The 15,197-nt window shown below is 45.5% G+C and overlaps 1 protein-coding gene across 14 annotated transcripts in view; it reads left to right on the top strand.

The window, feature by feature from the left end:
• LOC132401029 (ensconsin-like) overlaps positions 1-15,197 on the top strand; it is a 196,392-nt gene that overhangs the window by 58,609 nt on the left and 122,586 nt on the right. Inside the window, exon 1 of one of the 14 annotated variants that reach the window (XM_059982772.1) lies at positions 8,641-9,023. The exons of the other annotated variants lie outside the window; for them this stretch is intronic. The gene's annotated coding sequence lies outside the window, so the exon portion shown is untranslated. Of the gene's footprint in view, positions 1-8,640; positions 9,024-15,197 lie in introns of those variants that run through there. 14 annotated transcript variants of the gene reach the window in all.

Below are 15,197 nucleotides of genomic sequence, written 5' to 3'. Positions count from 1 at the left end.
AAATGGCAACATTGCATTTGCCTTCTTTACCACAGACTCAACCTGTAAATTAACCTTCTGGGAGTCTTGCACAAGGACTCTTATGTCCCCCTGCATCTCTGATCTTTGAACCTTCTCCCTGTTTAGATAAAATTTCACACTATTGTTCTTTTTATCAAAATGCATTATCATGCTTTTCCTAACACTATATTCCTTCTGCCACTTTTTTTGCCCATTCTTCCAATTTGTCTAAGTCCTGCTGCAATTGCATTGCTTCCTCAGCACTACCTACCCTTCCACCTATCTTATATCATCTGCAAACTTTACCACAAAGCTATCAATTCCATTATCCAAATCATTGAAATTGAAATATCTTTGTTGTCATTGCATAGTACAATTTGTCATGCACCAATACAGCGAAAATGAGTTTGCAACCCTCGTACTCAATGCTATAAAACAACAAATAAAATAAATTAACAATAAATAAAATCAAGTAACCAGCCAATACAAGCAATGTCCAGCAACTCAGATTCATGACAGCTATAAAAACAGTATTAAAAGTAGCAATATAACAAATTTATGGATGATGTTTGATTGATTGGTTCTGAGCAATTATAGCTCTGTGGAAAAAGCTATTTTTCAATCTGGAAGTGCAGGTATAGAAAATCTATCACGTCTGCCAGATGGAAGAAGTTCAAACAGATGTCCTTACAGATGCTTGTAGCTTTCCTCAGGCAGCGTGAGCTGTAGGTGTCCTCCAGGGCTGGGAGCTGTGTCCCGATGATCTTCTGTGCGCGAGAGAGGACCCGCTGAAGTGCTTTCCTATCAGCTGTTGTACAACTGAGATACCACACAGAGATGCAGTATGTTAAGATGCTCTCTATGGTGCAAGGGTAAAAAGTCACCAGCATCTGTTCAGGTAGACCAGCTTTCTTCAGCGTCCTGAGGAATAACAATTGTTGCTGTGCTTTCTTAACTATTGTTGTGGTGTTCGTGGACCAGGTAAGGTCTTCTGAGATGTGTATTCCCAGAAACCTGGAACTGAACACTCTCTCACTATGTCTCCGTTAATGTAGACTGGAGCATACTCGCCATCCCGTGACTTTCCAAAGTTGAAAATTAGCTCCTTCGTCTTTGCTGTATTAAGAGACAGGTTGTTCTCTGAGCACCAGCTCACTAAGTTCTGTACCTCCGCTCTGTACGCCGATTCATCTCTGTTGGAAATCAACCCAATCAGTGTTGTGTCATCTGATAATTTGACGATGGTATTGGTGTTAAACGCAGGTACACAGTCGTACGTGAAGAGGGAGTAGAGTATGGGACTCAATACACAACCTTATGGTGTAGCAGTGTTCAGGATAGTAGTGGAGGACAGGTGAGGGCCAGCCCAGTCTCACTGCCTGTGAACGCTGTTATGATCCCAGCCCCCTCCTTTGTGAGAATCGCAAGAGCACCCGTCGAAGGGGGGGGGGGGGCATCAGTAGACCCAGTAGGAGAGAGAGAGAGAGAGAAACGTGCAAAATTGCAGGTCCCACCAGGGATACAGAATAAAGACAACAGCGACTATTGTCTCATGGAGACCACGTGAAAAGCCCTCGGGCAAGGTGGGCTGGTTGAGAGAGAGATTGCATCATCCCAACCTGATTGACACCTGCGACCCCGTGAGGAAGTATAAAGGAGAGTCTCAGGGGGACAGCCCTTTAGACGCCGCACCCAGAAGACACGAGAGAGTGGTCCCGCAGACGCGGGAAGCCATTCTGAAGGAAGCCACGTGCGTTAGATTCCGGGATTGGAATTTGTGGCTGGAATCACAGAAAACCGCTTTTAACTAACATCGGGGAGAGGGAAACAACGCTCTCCCGATTTCACGGAAGATTCATCAAGACTCGGCAAGTTCTTTCTCTTCTCCCCACCAATCTCTCTCTCTCGGTTGCCCCACGCAAAACCCAGCGATTTTCAAAGGGCTGAGGCCTGCAGACTTTCAGAGTGACTTTTATATTTCCAACGGACAATCTATTAACCCCTAGACACCAGCAGAGCTCCCTTCTTAATGATGATTATTACTATACCCGCGCTTTAGATTGAATGTTGACGATGTGCACTATCTGAGTGTATGTATTAACCTTACTTTTGTGCCCCTTTATAAATAAAAACGTTTGAAAATAGTGACAACAGACTTCAACAGACCTCTCTATCTTTGCTGGTAAGTTATCCAGTTACGGGATACATAACAACTTGGATTTCTCGTCTCGGGATTTGACACCAAATTGGGAGGCCAGTGAATCGGGCTTGTAGTCCAAAATTTGAATCTGGTTACGCGGGTAGCCAGACGGGAAACCAGCAAAGATGGACGTGGGTGAATTTATGGAAAACCCGACGGTGGGGGCGCTAGAGGCGGCCACCAAATCAGACTTGTTAAATTTAGCGAAGGGGTTGAACCTCACAGAAGTGAGGTCATCCATGAAAAAGCGGGAGGTACGAAGGGCCATAACCCAGTATTACATTGGGAAGAATGTGTTTGAAGCTGAGGTATTGGGAGATAACCCTGAAGAGATACCATCAAGTGGGACGGTTCAGTTAGAGGTGGAGAAATTGAAGTTGGAACGTGAAATTAAGTTAAAAGAGCTGGAAGCGGCTGAGAGAGAGAGAGAGAGAGAGAGAGAGGGAAAGGCAAGAGAGAGAGAGAGGGAAAGGCAAAGGCAGCATGAAATTAACCTAAAGAAGCTAGAAGCAGAAGAGAAAGAGAGGGAACGGGCCGAGAAAAAGAAACAGAGGCAACATGACTGGGAAATTGAGAAGATGAAGAACGAACGAAGAGATCAAGGGTTAGACCAAGCAGAGCGGTTTAATGTTAGTAGGGAGTTGAGATTGGTGCCCCCGTTCGAGGAGACAGATGTCGATAGTTATTTCTTGCTTTTTGAAAAGGTGGCAGTAAATCAGAAGTGGCCAAAAGAGCAGTGGGTGGTGTTGTTACAAAGTGTGTTAAAGGGGAAGGCCCAACGAGCATATGCGGCCTTGTCCCTGGAGGAGGGAGGAGCGGAGAATTATGATGAGGTAAAAAAGGTAATTCTCCGGACTTACGAATTGGTACCTGAGGCCTATAGACAAAAGTTTAGAAATTTAAGGAAAGGGTGGAATCAAACGTATACCGAGCTAGCCCATGAGAAGGGGGTGCTCTTGGACCGTTGGTGCACCGCGGAAAGAGTGGGCGAGGATTATGGGCGTCTCAGGGAGTTATTTTTGATTGAGGAATTCAAAAGTTGTGTTCCGGAGGAGATCCGGGTGTATTTGAATGAGAAGACGGATAAGTCCATTTCAGAATTTGCCAGGTTGGCGGACGAATATGCCCTAACCCACAAGACAAAGACTCCCTCGAATAAAGGTCCCCAGAGAGACTGTGGGAACGATCGAGAAAGTCCAACGAGTGAGGCAGAGGTTCCACCAGGAGCTAGCGGTGAGGTTGAGGGAGAAAGGCAAGACGGCCAGAGGGCTCCGGGTTTGACCTGTTTTAATTGTGGAAAGGAGGGGCACATTGCATCTCGATGCTTTGCTCCGAGGAAGGAGATAGGAAGAGGGAAAACCACAGTCCCTATCGGGTGTGCCGTGGTAATCAGCAAATCGACCAGAGAACCGAGGGTAGACAGAGTACGAGAGGGCTTTGGGAGTTGTCTGTCACGCGGAACCGTGTCTGTGATGGAGGGAGACACACCAGTTTCCGTACGAATCTGGAGGGATACGGGCTCGGAATTATCCCTGGTTAGCCGTAAGGTACTAGAATTTGGTCGGGAAACGGGCATGGTAAAGGTGGAAGGAATAAATAAACGGATAGAAATGGTGCCCTTATATAAGGTCATTCTGGATTGTGAGCTGGTGTATGGATCAGTTGAAATAGGGGTGCCCTCAGAATTCCCGAGAGATGGCGTGGACATCCTGCTGGGAAACGACTTAGCAGGGGGTAAGGTTTGGTCAGCCATGCTGCCGACCTGGTGACCGGCGAGTGTGGTGGCCCCGTCCCTAGCGCCCAAGGACCATCTTGCCGGCGTGGTCACTCACAGCCTGTCGAGAGAGAGAGCTGTGAACGAGAGCAGTTTAAATCTGGCCAGTTTTGATTTGGCCGAGATGTCTTTGCCGACCCTCTGCCATGAGGGTTTCGAGGGTGGTAAGACGAAGAGTAGTACAGTGAAAGGGGGTAAGGGAGAGGAGATAGATCTGCCTTTAGCGAAGAGAAAGGTCCTAAAGGTAGGAGATAAAGATGAGAAACAGATAAAGCTGTTGAAAGGTCCAGAGTTGGACATAGATGATCTGTCTGGTTTGGCAGAATTGTTTGAAGAACTTGAGAGTTCTAAAGGGGTTCCGAATAATGAGAGGAGGGCAGTCCTAGATGGAAAGCATACCCTTGCCTCGAAGGGGTCTGCTGAAAGGACCGAGGAGGTTGTTTCACCTCGCAGGGTTGCGCCTCCCCCGGGTGGGAGCTGCCCAGAGAGTAACTGGGAGGATCGGGGGAAGTTAGAATTTGAAAAAGGTACGGGTGTTGAAAGCCTGGAAGAGGCCAATGTCCCGTTTGAGTGTGTCCGAGATGGGGATGCACGAGGTGCTGAACCTAGTAACGGAGCTCTGAAGAAGTCTGAGGTATCTGACCCAATGGAACGGGGCGGCCGTCCTTGTGGGTCAGATGACCTCGGTTCAGTGGGAAAAGGGTTAACCTTGGTAACCGGGGAAAGTGTGAGTTCCCCGGCGTCTGTACTCGAAGGAGTGTTCAAAGTTAATGCAGAATTTAAGAATGGGGGGGTGAGGATTGTTGGCGAAGGAAACGAAAAGCCTGTAGTTTCCAAATCGAAGGAAGAAATCTTAAACCTGGCAGATCGCTCACAGAGTGAGCCGGGGAATAGCGGGGCCCCCCACTCTATTGTTATGCCAGGATGGGGTGTGAAAAGGCTGCCTTCGACGGGCTACTTGAGTGAAGAGTTCGAATCGAACACCAATAGCCTGAAGGGGACTGATAAAAGGGCCAGCCACCTGGGTAAAATCAAAGAATCGGGTGGAAATGGTCTAAGTTTGGGGCATGGTGTTGCAAAAATAACCCCGATGAACGAGGCTGGTGGGAGTTCACCATGAAAAATTACTCAAGTTCCCCACGGGGGGGCTCGCCGAAAAAGAGGCGACGGTTAATGGAGATGCCATTGTTAGACAGCCAGGCAGGTTGAACGGGTTTGCGCCAAAGCCTGTGAATACTAAAGACAGCCCTTTGGAGACCTGCCGGTTAAGATAAACGACTGAAACGATTAGTATTCGCATAAACTTTTGTAAATGCACCTAAGCTAAGGTCACAACTCCTTAGTTTTGTCGCTTAGGGAAAAAAATAAATAGGTGGTTATTGAATTGAAGTCTGATGTACAGTTCGCCATGTTAAGATATTAAAGAAAGGGACACTGTAATCGTTAACTATTTAGATACTGACTTGAATGTATAACGGTAGTATTTTGTGAAAAGAAAAACTTGTGTATTGTGTTAGATTCAAAACTCCTGTAAGACTGTGGACCACTCCGTTTTAACCGCTGGTAAAAACGTTTTTTTAGAGGGGAGGTGTTATGATCCCAGCCCCCTCCTTTGTGAGAATCGCAAGAGCACCCGTCGAAAGGGGGGGGGGCGTCAGTAGACCCAGTAGGAGAGAGAGAGAGAAATGTGTAAAATTGCAGGTCCCACCAGGGATACAGAATAAAGACAACAGCGACTATTGTCTCATGGAGACCACGTGAAAAGCCCTTGGGCAAGGTGGGCTGGTTGAGAGAGAGATTGCATCATCCCAACCTGATTGACACCTGCGACCCCGTGAGGAAGTATAAAGGAGAGTCTCAGGGGGACAGCCCTTTAGACGCCGCACCCAGAAGACAAGAGAGAGTGGTCCCGCAGACGCGGGAAGCCATTCTGAAGGAAGCCACGTGCGTTAGATTCCGGGATTGGAATTTGTGGCTGGAATCACAGAAAATCGCTTTTAACTAACATCGGGGAGAGGGAAACAACGCTCTCCCGATTTCACGGAAGATTCATCAAGACTCGGCAAGTTCTTTCTCTTCTCCCCACCAATCTCTCTCTCTCGGTTGCCCCACGCAAAACCCAGCGATTTTCAAAGGGCTGAGGCCTGCAGACTTTCAGAGTGACTTTTATATTTCCAACGGACAATCTATTAACCCCTAGACACCAGCAGAGCTCCCTTCTTAATGATGATTATTACTATACCCGCGCTTTAGATTGAATGTTGACGATGTGCACTATCTGAGTGTATGTATTAACCTTACTTTTGTGCCCCTTTATAAATAAAAACGTTTGAAAATAGTGACAACAGCCTTCAACAGACCTCTCTATCTTTGCTGGTAAGTTATCCAGTTACGGGATACGTAACAACGCTCTGACAAGAAATTCAGGCCCCACTTGCAGAGGGATGAGCTGAGGCCTAGCTGGTGGAGTTTGGAGATGAGTTTGCTGAGAAGGACAGTATTAAAAGCAGAGCTATAATCAACCAACAACATCCTCACCTATGTGCCCTTTCCCTCCAGATGTGTCAGGACAGTGTGAAGAGCTAATGAGATGGCATCCTCCGCAGACCTGTTTGCTTTATAGCCAAACTGGTGTGAGTCCAGTGTAGCAGGAATAGTGACTTTAATGTGGGAGAGGACCAGTCTCTCAAAGCACTTCATTATTGTTGGTGTGAGGGCAACCAGATGATAGCCATTCAAATTGTTGATGTTTGATTTCTTCGGGACAGGCACTATGATGGCTAACTTCATGCACTTGGGGACCATTGCCTGGGATAGATACAGATTGAAGTTTCTCGTAAATACATCAGCCAGTTTTTCAGCACAGTCTTTAAGTACCCATACTGGAACTCCATCTGGGCCTGCAGCTTTTCGTGGATTGTCCCTCTGCAGCATGCGCTGTACTTCATGTGTGCTCAGTGTAAGAACCTGTTCATCCTCTATGGCCGGGATTGACAAATAATGTGAAAAGTAGCGACCCCTGAGGAACACCACTAGTCATTGGCAGCCAACCAGAAAAGGCCCCCTTTATTCCCACTCGGAGCCTCCTGCCTGCCAGCCATTCCTCTTTCTATGCCACTATCTTTCCTGTGATACCATAGGATTTTATCTTGTTGAGTGGCCTCATGTTTGGAAGTTTATCAAACGCCTTCTACAAATACAAGTAAATGACATCGACTACCTCTCCTTTGTCCACCCTGCTTGCTACTTCATTGAAGAATTCTAAAAGATTTGTTAAGCAAGATTTCTCTTCACAGAAACCATGCTGACTTGGACTTTAACTTTAGTCACCCGGTACCCTGAACCTCATCCTTAATAGTAGTCTGCAAAACTTTCCCGACCTCTGAGGTTAGGCTAACTAGCCTATGATTTCCTTTCTTTTGCCTTCCTCACTTTTTAAAGAGTGGAGTGACATTTGCAAACTTCCAGTCTTCTGGGACCATGCCTGAATCAAGTGATTCATGAAAGATCATGACCAATGCATCTGTTATCTCTTCAGCAACCTCACTCAGGCCTCTGGGATGTAGTCCATCTGACTCATCCTCCTTAAGAACTTTTCCTTTGTAACAGCAAATTTCCCTTGGAATGTAGAAAACTGAGAGTGATCTTATAGTTGTGTAAAAATCATTAAGTACATAGATAAGTGCTCTCAGTCTTTACCTAGTGGTGGTGAATCAAGAATTAGAGGGCACACTGTAGGGTTAAAGAGAGTTGAGACAAATTTAATAGGAACTAGAAGGTTAAAATTTTCACATCAAGGGGAGTACATCGATGGAATGAAATGCCAAAGGAAGTAGTTCAGGCAGGCACAATAACAACTAATGAAAGAGGTTTGGGCAGGTATGTGGTTAGGAAAGATTTAGAAGACATGGGCCAAACATGGGCAAATGGGACAAGAGTGAATGGGCATCTTGGTCGTCATGCTCATATAGTCATCCAGTAATAGAACAACACAACATGGATACCCTTGGCCCAACGAGTTCATGCCAGCCATATTATCCACCAAATTAGTCCCTATTTCCGCATTCAGCTCACATCCCTCCAGAATGCTGCCCACTACATATCTATCTAAGTGGTTTTTAAATGATACTATTCTACATGCATCAACCACTTCCTCTCGCATCACTCTCTGCGTGAAAAGACCTAAATCTATGCCTCTAGATTTGAACTCTCCTACCCTGTGGAGAAACTGTTATCACGCACTTTATCTACATCTCTCAAAATTTTAAAGATGTATAGCATTGCTGTTCATTGCTGCCAGCCTCTCCCTATAACTCAATCCTCTAGCCCTGGTAACACCCTCATAAACCCTCTCTGCAGTCTTTCCAGTTCAACCACATCTTTCCTGTAATAAGTTGTCCAAAACTGTGCACACTATTCCAAATGCAGCCATATCAATCACTTATACGAATGTAATATAATGTCATGTCATGGCTTGGCTTCGCGAATGAAGATTTAGGAAGGGGGCTGCCCACGTCTGCTTCAGGCTCGCTGGTGGCTGACGAGGCCAATACGGGACAGGCAGACCTGGCTGGAGTGGCTGCAAGGGAAAATCTGTTCTGGGTTTGGTGCTGCTGTGTCACGGTTCTTCCTCATTCTCCTTTCGTCCTCAAGGCCAGCCCTGCATTCTCGAAGGAGGAGACAGACTGGTGAATGATGTGTCACTAGGCCTCACGATCGGAGGCTAGAGGAGACTACTGGCGATGGTCAATGTGACAGGCACCAAGGAATTATTCTTCAGAGAGTCCTTGTTCCTCTTCTTTGGTGCCCCCTGTCATGGTGGCCAGTGGAGAGTTCGCCATACAGCACAATCTTGGGCAGGTGATGACCCTTCATCCTGGTGACGTGCCCTGCCCAGTGCAGCTGCGTCTTCAACAGCATGGCCTCGATACTGGTGACCTCCGCCTGTTCGAGATCTTCAATGTTGGTGATAAAGTCTCTCCAGTGGATGTTAAGGATGGTGCAGAGGCAGCACGGGTGAAAACGTTCAAGGAGTCGTAGGGGGTGACGGTAGGTGACCTACGAGTCAGAGCAGTACAACGGCTCTGTACACACTGATCTTTGTGCCTTTCTTCAGATGCTTGTTCTTTCAGACTCTTTAACAGACTGCCAAATGCACTGTTTGCCTCTTTGTTGATCTTGGCATCTGATGCGATGGGGCACCCCAGGGAGCTGAACTGGTGGACTGTCTTCAGCTCTGCCTTGCCCATGGTGATGCGGGGAGGGTGGTAATCATCCTGAGGTGCAGGCTGATGGAGAACTTCTGTCTTCTTCAACCTGACTTTCAGTCTGAAGAGCTTAGCAGCTTCTGCAAAGCAGGATGTTATATGTTGCACGGCTGTCTCTATGTGGGCAACAAGGGCAGCATCGTCGGTGAAGAGTGGCTCTCGGATGAGTTGCTCCAATGTCTTGGTGTGGGACTGTAGTTGCCTTAGGTTGAACAGGCTGCCATCGGTGCGGTATCGGATGTAGACAAGGTCTTCTGTGGCTATTTCGAGCATTGTGCTGAAGAAGATGGTGAAGAGAGTCAGTGCGAGGACTCAGCCTCGCTTTACACCGTTGCCTATTGGGAAAGGATCTGAGAGATCATTGTTTTGTCTGACTTGGCCACACTGATCTTCATGTAGCTGGATGACCATGCTGAGGAACACTGGGGAGCATCCCAGTGGTTCCGTGATATGCCACAGACCTTCCCTGCTCACAGTGTCGAACGCTTTGGTATGGTCAACAAACGTCACATACAGTCCCTTGTTCTGTTCCCTACATTTCTCTTAGAGCTGCCTGAGAACAAACACCTTGTCAGAGGTGCTCCTGTTGGCTCTGAAGCCACACTGGCTCTCTGGGAGGTGTTCTTCTGCAATGATGGGCACCAATCTGTTCGGGAGTACTCTTGCGAGGACTTTTCCTGCGATGGAAGGCAGAGTTATCTCCTGGTAGTTGGAGCATTCAGACTTTTCCCCCTTGTTCTTATACAGGGCGATGATGACTGCATCACGGAGGTCCTGTAGTAGTTTGCCTTGTTCCCTGCAGCAGACAAAGAACTCATGGAGTTTAGTGTGTAACTCTGGGCCCCCATGCTTCCAAATCTCTGGTGGAATTCCATCAACTCCTGCTGCCTTGTGACTTTTCAGCTGCCCTATGGCCTTGACAGCCTCTTCTAGGGTTGTAAAGTCGTCCAGTTCTGTTTTCCCTGGTTGTTGTTGAATGCAATGAATTGCAGAGACTTGGACCATGCGATTGGTGCTGAAGAGAGTCCGGAAATGTCCGACCACTGGTTCAGGATGAACGCATTGTTTATGAAGAGCGCCTGATGGTCTGCATTGCGCAAGGGACTTTGGGCCTGTTGCGGAGGGCCATACTACACTTTCAGGACTTCATAAAACCCTCTGTAGTCACTGGTGTCTGCACAAAGCTGCAAGAACCTGTTTGCGTTGGTGGACCACATGTACTGAATCTCTCGATACTTACGCTGGAGGTTGCTGCATACAAGGCGGACGGCTGCTTCCTTATCAGGACAAGTCGGCTGAGCAAGGTGTGCCTGGTGGGTGGATTTCTTTCTCGCCAGCAATTCTTGGATCTCCGGGTTGTTTTCATTGAACCAGTCCTTGTTCTTCTTTGTGGAAGACCCTAGGACTTCTTCAGTGGTCTGCAGGATGGTGGTTATTAGGTGTTTCTAAAGCACTTCTGGAGAGGGGTCTGTGGGGAAACTGGGATCCTCAAGTCTCAACTGAAGATTCACCTGGAAGTCAGCTTTCACTTCAGCTGACTGGAGGTTGCCAACCTGAAACTTCTTCCTTGGAACGCCTCCTCTCTTTGGCTTGGGTTTGAAATGGAGACTGAGTGAGCAGTGGACAAGACGATGGTCTGTATGACACTCTGCGCTGGGCATCACTTGGGTGAGTAAGACATCCCAAAGGTTTCTCTGGTGCACCAATATGTCGTCTATGAGGTGCCAATGCTTGGACCGAGGATGTCTTCAGACTGTCTTTCTGCTGGAAAATGGTGATGGGGATGGTGAGTTGCTACTCCACACAAAATTCTAACAGAAGGTGCCCGTTGTCGTTGCAGTTTCCAACACCTTGTTTGCCAAGTACTCCTTTCCAGGCTTCTGAATCTTGGCCTACTCTAGCATTGAAGTCAACAAGGATAATGACCTTGTCATCTGCAGGGGCATTCTGTATGAGGTTCCGCAGATCAGTGTAAAACTTGTACTTTTCTGCAGGGTCCATTTGAAGAGTGTGGCATGTTGCCACAAGAGAGTGGCAGTTGTTTCAGCCAATCATGGCCTCCTGTTTCTACCACATACAAGCCAAATGTGGTTTGTTGGCTGTTGTATTTCACTGCAATTGGCACAGGAATTAATTTTTTCTCCAATGTAGGTTTTTAGTTCAATATACGCAGGCTTCAGTTCAGAATCTTTGAAATGACACTTGTACTGATCTTGTGAAATGACTGATACAGCCAAGACAGTATCGAATTGTATTTTAATTACTTGCTATTAACTTCTGATTAAAGCCATATTGCTTGGCTATTATTTATCATTATTATTATTATCACTTGCTTCATACTACTGCACTATTTGCTCAATATACAATATCCAGTTATCTTGTGCAATTGAAATATCTATCTTACCAATACAGTCAGCAATTTCTGTCCTTTTCTGAAATTTATGATTATTTTCACTTGGTACTCACTAACAATGAACTCATGAATTTGTCTATTTCCTGCCCTTTTTCCTAAACTCCAATTTCTCCTTCCTTCTGATTGAGCCTGTGCCGTGCTGTTTTCTCACTCACATTTTTCTCACTGCATTTTTTTTAAAAACTCAATCATCTTGCTGTGCTTCAACAGGTAGGTATTCATTGCAGTTTCATTTAAATCTTCCTCATCACAACTGTTTTATTTTGTAACTCCAACACATGAGACTAATCGAAATCAAAGCATGGAGTTGGGAATAACCTGTCTAATTTCACTTTTACTATAAGACGGTTACCTTTTGATCAGCTCTGTAGCCCCTTGTCAGGGCTGCTTGTCCAGAAGTGAAATACTGAACTTCCTTGTTTGTTGAGCCCTAAATTTGCTTCAACTGTTTTGTTCTGCATATCCCTGAGAGTGGGTTGGTGGAGATCCTAGAATGAGCACAAGGGATGACCCTGGAAGAACATAGCTGATAGTGGATTCATTAGACTCTTGACAAATCATTCCACTGAGCTGTTTAGAGCCGGGTGGTTAGGCGCAGATGTAATACGTCTTATTCCATTCATTTTCAAGACTGACTTCAGAAGATCACCTTAAACTATCCCACGAAGATTCAGAGGATTCCGTTACCACGGCTCTGCTGTCACAACCTAAGACCATAAGACTGTAAGATGTAGGAGCAAAATTGGACCACTTGGCCCAGCAGCTCTGTTTGACCATTTCATCATGGCTGAAGGATCATTGGGGACCCAAGTCACCTCAACCACCAATTGTTCCAGCTGCTACCATGCAGGAAGTGGTACTGCAGCATTAAAGACAGGACCAACAGGCTCCAGAAGAGTTTCTTCCATTAGGCCATTAGACTGATTCATTCAGGGTGACACAGTTGTATTTCTAAACTATATCAACAGTTCTGTTGTATATCTTAATACACATACTATTACTGCACATAAATTACGATAATTTGCACATTGCACGTTGCACATTCAGGTGAAGATGTAACATAAAGATTTTTACTCATGTCTGTGAAGGATGTAAGAAATCATGTCAATTCAATTCAATTCTTGAAATAAACACTAACATCATATTTTCCTCACTCACCACAGACTTAACCTGCAAATTAACCTTTAGGGAATCTTTCACAAGCATTCCCATGTCCCTTTGCACCTTGTATTTTCTCTCCATTTAGTAAAGAGTCAACCCTTTCGTTTCTTCTACCAAATCCCATGACCATACACTTCCCTACTCTGTATTCCCTCTGCCATTTCTTTGCCCATTCTCCTAATCTGCCTAAGTCCTTCTATAGCCTCTTTACTTCCTCAAAACTACCTGCCCCTCCATCTATCTTCATAGCACCTGCAAATTTTGCATAAAGCCATCAATTCCATCATCCAAATCATTGACATACAACATAAAAAGAATCGGTCTCAACATAGACCCCTGTGGAACATCACTCATCACTGGCAGCCAACCAGAAAATCTCCCTTTATTCCCATTCTTTGCCTCATACCATTCAGCCACTGCTTTATCCATGTTAGAATCATCCATGTAATACAATGGGCTCAGAGCTTGTTAAGCAGCTCCTTTCAAAGGCCTTCTGAAAATCTAAATACACAACATTAACCAATTCTCCATTGTATATCTTGCTTTTTATTTTTTCAAAGAATTCCAACACATTTGTCAGACAGGATTTTCCATTGATGAGGTCGAACTATCTGGCCTGCAGTTTCCTTCCTTCTGTCATTCTTCCTTCTTGAAGAGTGGAATGACATTTGCAATTTTTCAATCTCCCAGAACCATTCCAGAATCTAGTGATTCTTGAAAAATCATTAGTCATGACGCCACAATCAGGCAGGTGCTGGATTCCAGGAGGGGGAATTTCTAGAGTGCCCCTTTCAGAACTCTGGGGTGTACACCATCTGGTCCAGGTGACTTATCTATCTTCAGACCTTTCAGTTTCCCAAGTAAGTTCTCTGTAGCTATGGTAACTTCATACTCTTCATGCCCTCTGACACCTGGAACTTCCACCATACTGCTCGTGTCTTCCACAGTGAAGACTGTTGTAAAATACTTATTCAGTTAGTCTGCTATATCGTTGTCCTCCATTACTACCTCTCCAGCATCATTTTCCAGTGGTCCAATATCCACTCTCGCCTCTCTTTAACACTTTATGTATCTGAAGAAATTTTTGATTTTCTCTTTAATATTATTGGTTAGCCCACTTTTGTATTCCATCTTTACCTTCTTAATGACTTTTTTAGTTGTCCTTGTTGGTTTTTAAAAGCTTCCCAAATCTCTGTTTTCCCACTGATTGTTGTTCTATTATATGCCCTCCCTTTGGCTTGTGTTGGTCTTGACTTCTCTTGTTAGCCACGGTTGTGTCATCTTTCCTTTAAAATACTTCTTCCTCTTTGGGATGTATATACCCTGTGCCTTCCTAATTGCTTCCAGAAATTCCAGCCATTGCTGCTCTGCTGTCATCCCTGCCAGTGTTCTTTTCCAATCAATCCTGGCCAACTCCTCTCTCATGCCTCTGTAATTCCCTTTACTCCACTGTAATACTGATACGTAAGACTTTAGATTCTCCTCAGATTTCAGGGTGAATTCAATCTTATTACGATCATGCCCTCCCAAGGGTTCTTTTACCGTAAGCTCTCCAATCAATCATGTTCATTGCACAACACCTAATCCAGAATAGTGATAATTTAGTGGGTTCAACCATGAGCTGTTTTAAAAAAAACATCTCGTCGGCACTCTAGAAATCCCCCTCCTGGAATTCAGCACCAATTTGATTTTCCCAATCATATTAAATACCCCATGAGGACTGTAACATTGCCCTTTTGGCATGCACTTTCTATATCCCATTGTAACTTGTAGGTCACATCCTTACTACAGTTTGAGAGTCTGTATACAACTCCTATCAGGGTTTTTTTACCCTTGCACCTCCTAGTGATTTGATTCATTTTTTACCAGCAGAGCAACGCCGCCCCCTCTGCCTTCCTGAACACAATATGACCATGAGTGTGTCAACACTCCTCTGGATGAGAGACTCCTGCTGTTTCTCCACCCATTAAACATAGGACCAAGCTCATCAGGCTCACAATGCTGGTTTTAGTGAATTTTGGGAGGAGGGGGCTGTGTCGGGTAACACAATTAGTGGAAGAGTACATTATGGTCTCATGTGAAGGGTTTTTAGTGTGCTTTGGGTTCAGTTTTTGTTTTTCAGTAAATGGGTTGCTATGTTTTTCTGGAACTAAAATATCTCCACCGTTTATTGGAAGACACCCACAGCAGCAACAAGAAGAGGGGATGACCTGGGTGATGGGGGTCCTCAGTGATGGATGCCGCCTTTTTGAGGCAGCACTTCTTGAAGATGTCCTGGATACTATGGAGACTAGTACCTATGATGGAGCTGAATAAGTTTACAACTCCAGTGGTTGCCTACTGAGTCTCTGTGGGTGGTGAAGTTAGGAACAGAATGGGGCA

Source organism: Hypanus sabinus, chromosome 10 (genome assembly GCF_030144855.1).
Source record: "Hypanus sabinus isolate sHypSab1 chromosome 10, sHypSab1.hap1, whole genome shotgun sequence".
NCBI lineage: Eukaryota > Metazoa > Chordata > Chondrichthyes > Myliobatiformes > Dasyatidae > Hypanus > Hypanus sabinus.
This window is presented reverse-complemented; position numbering and strand designations above follow the sequence as displayed.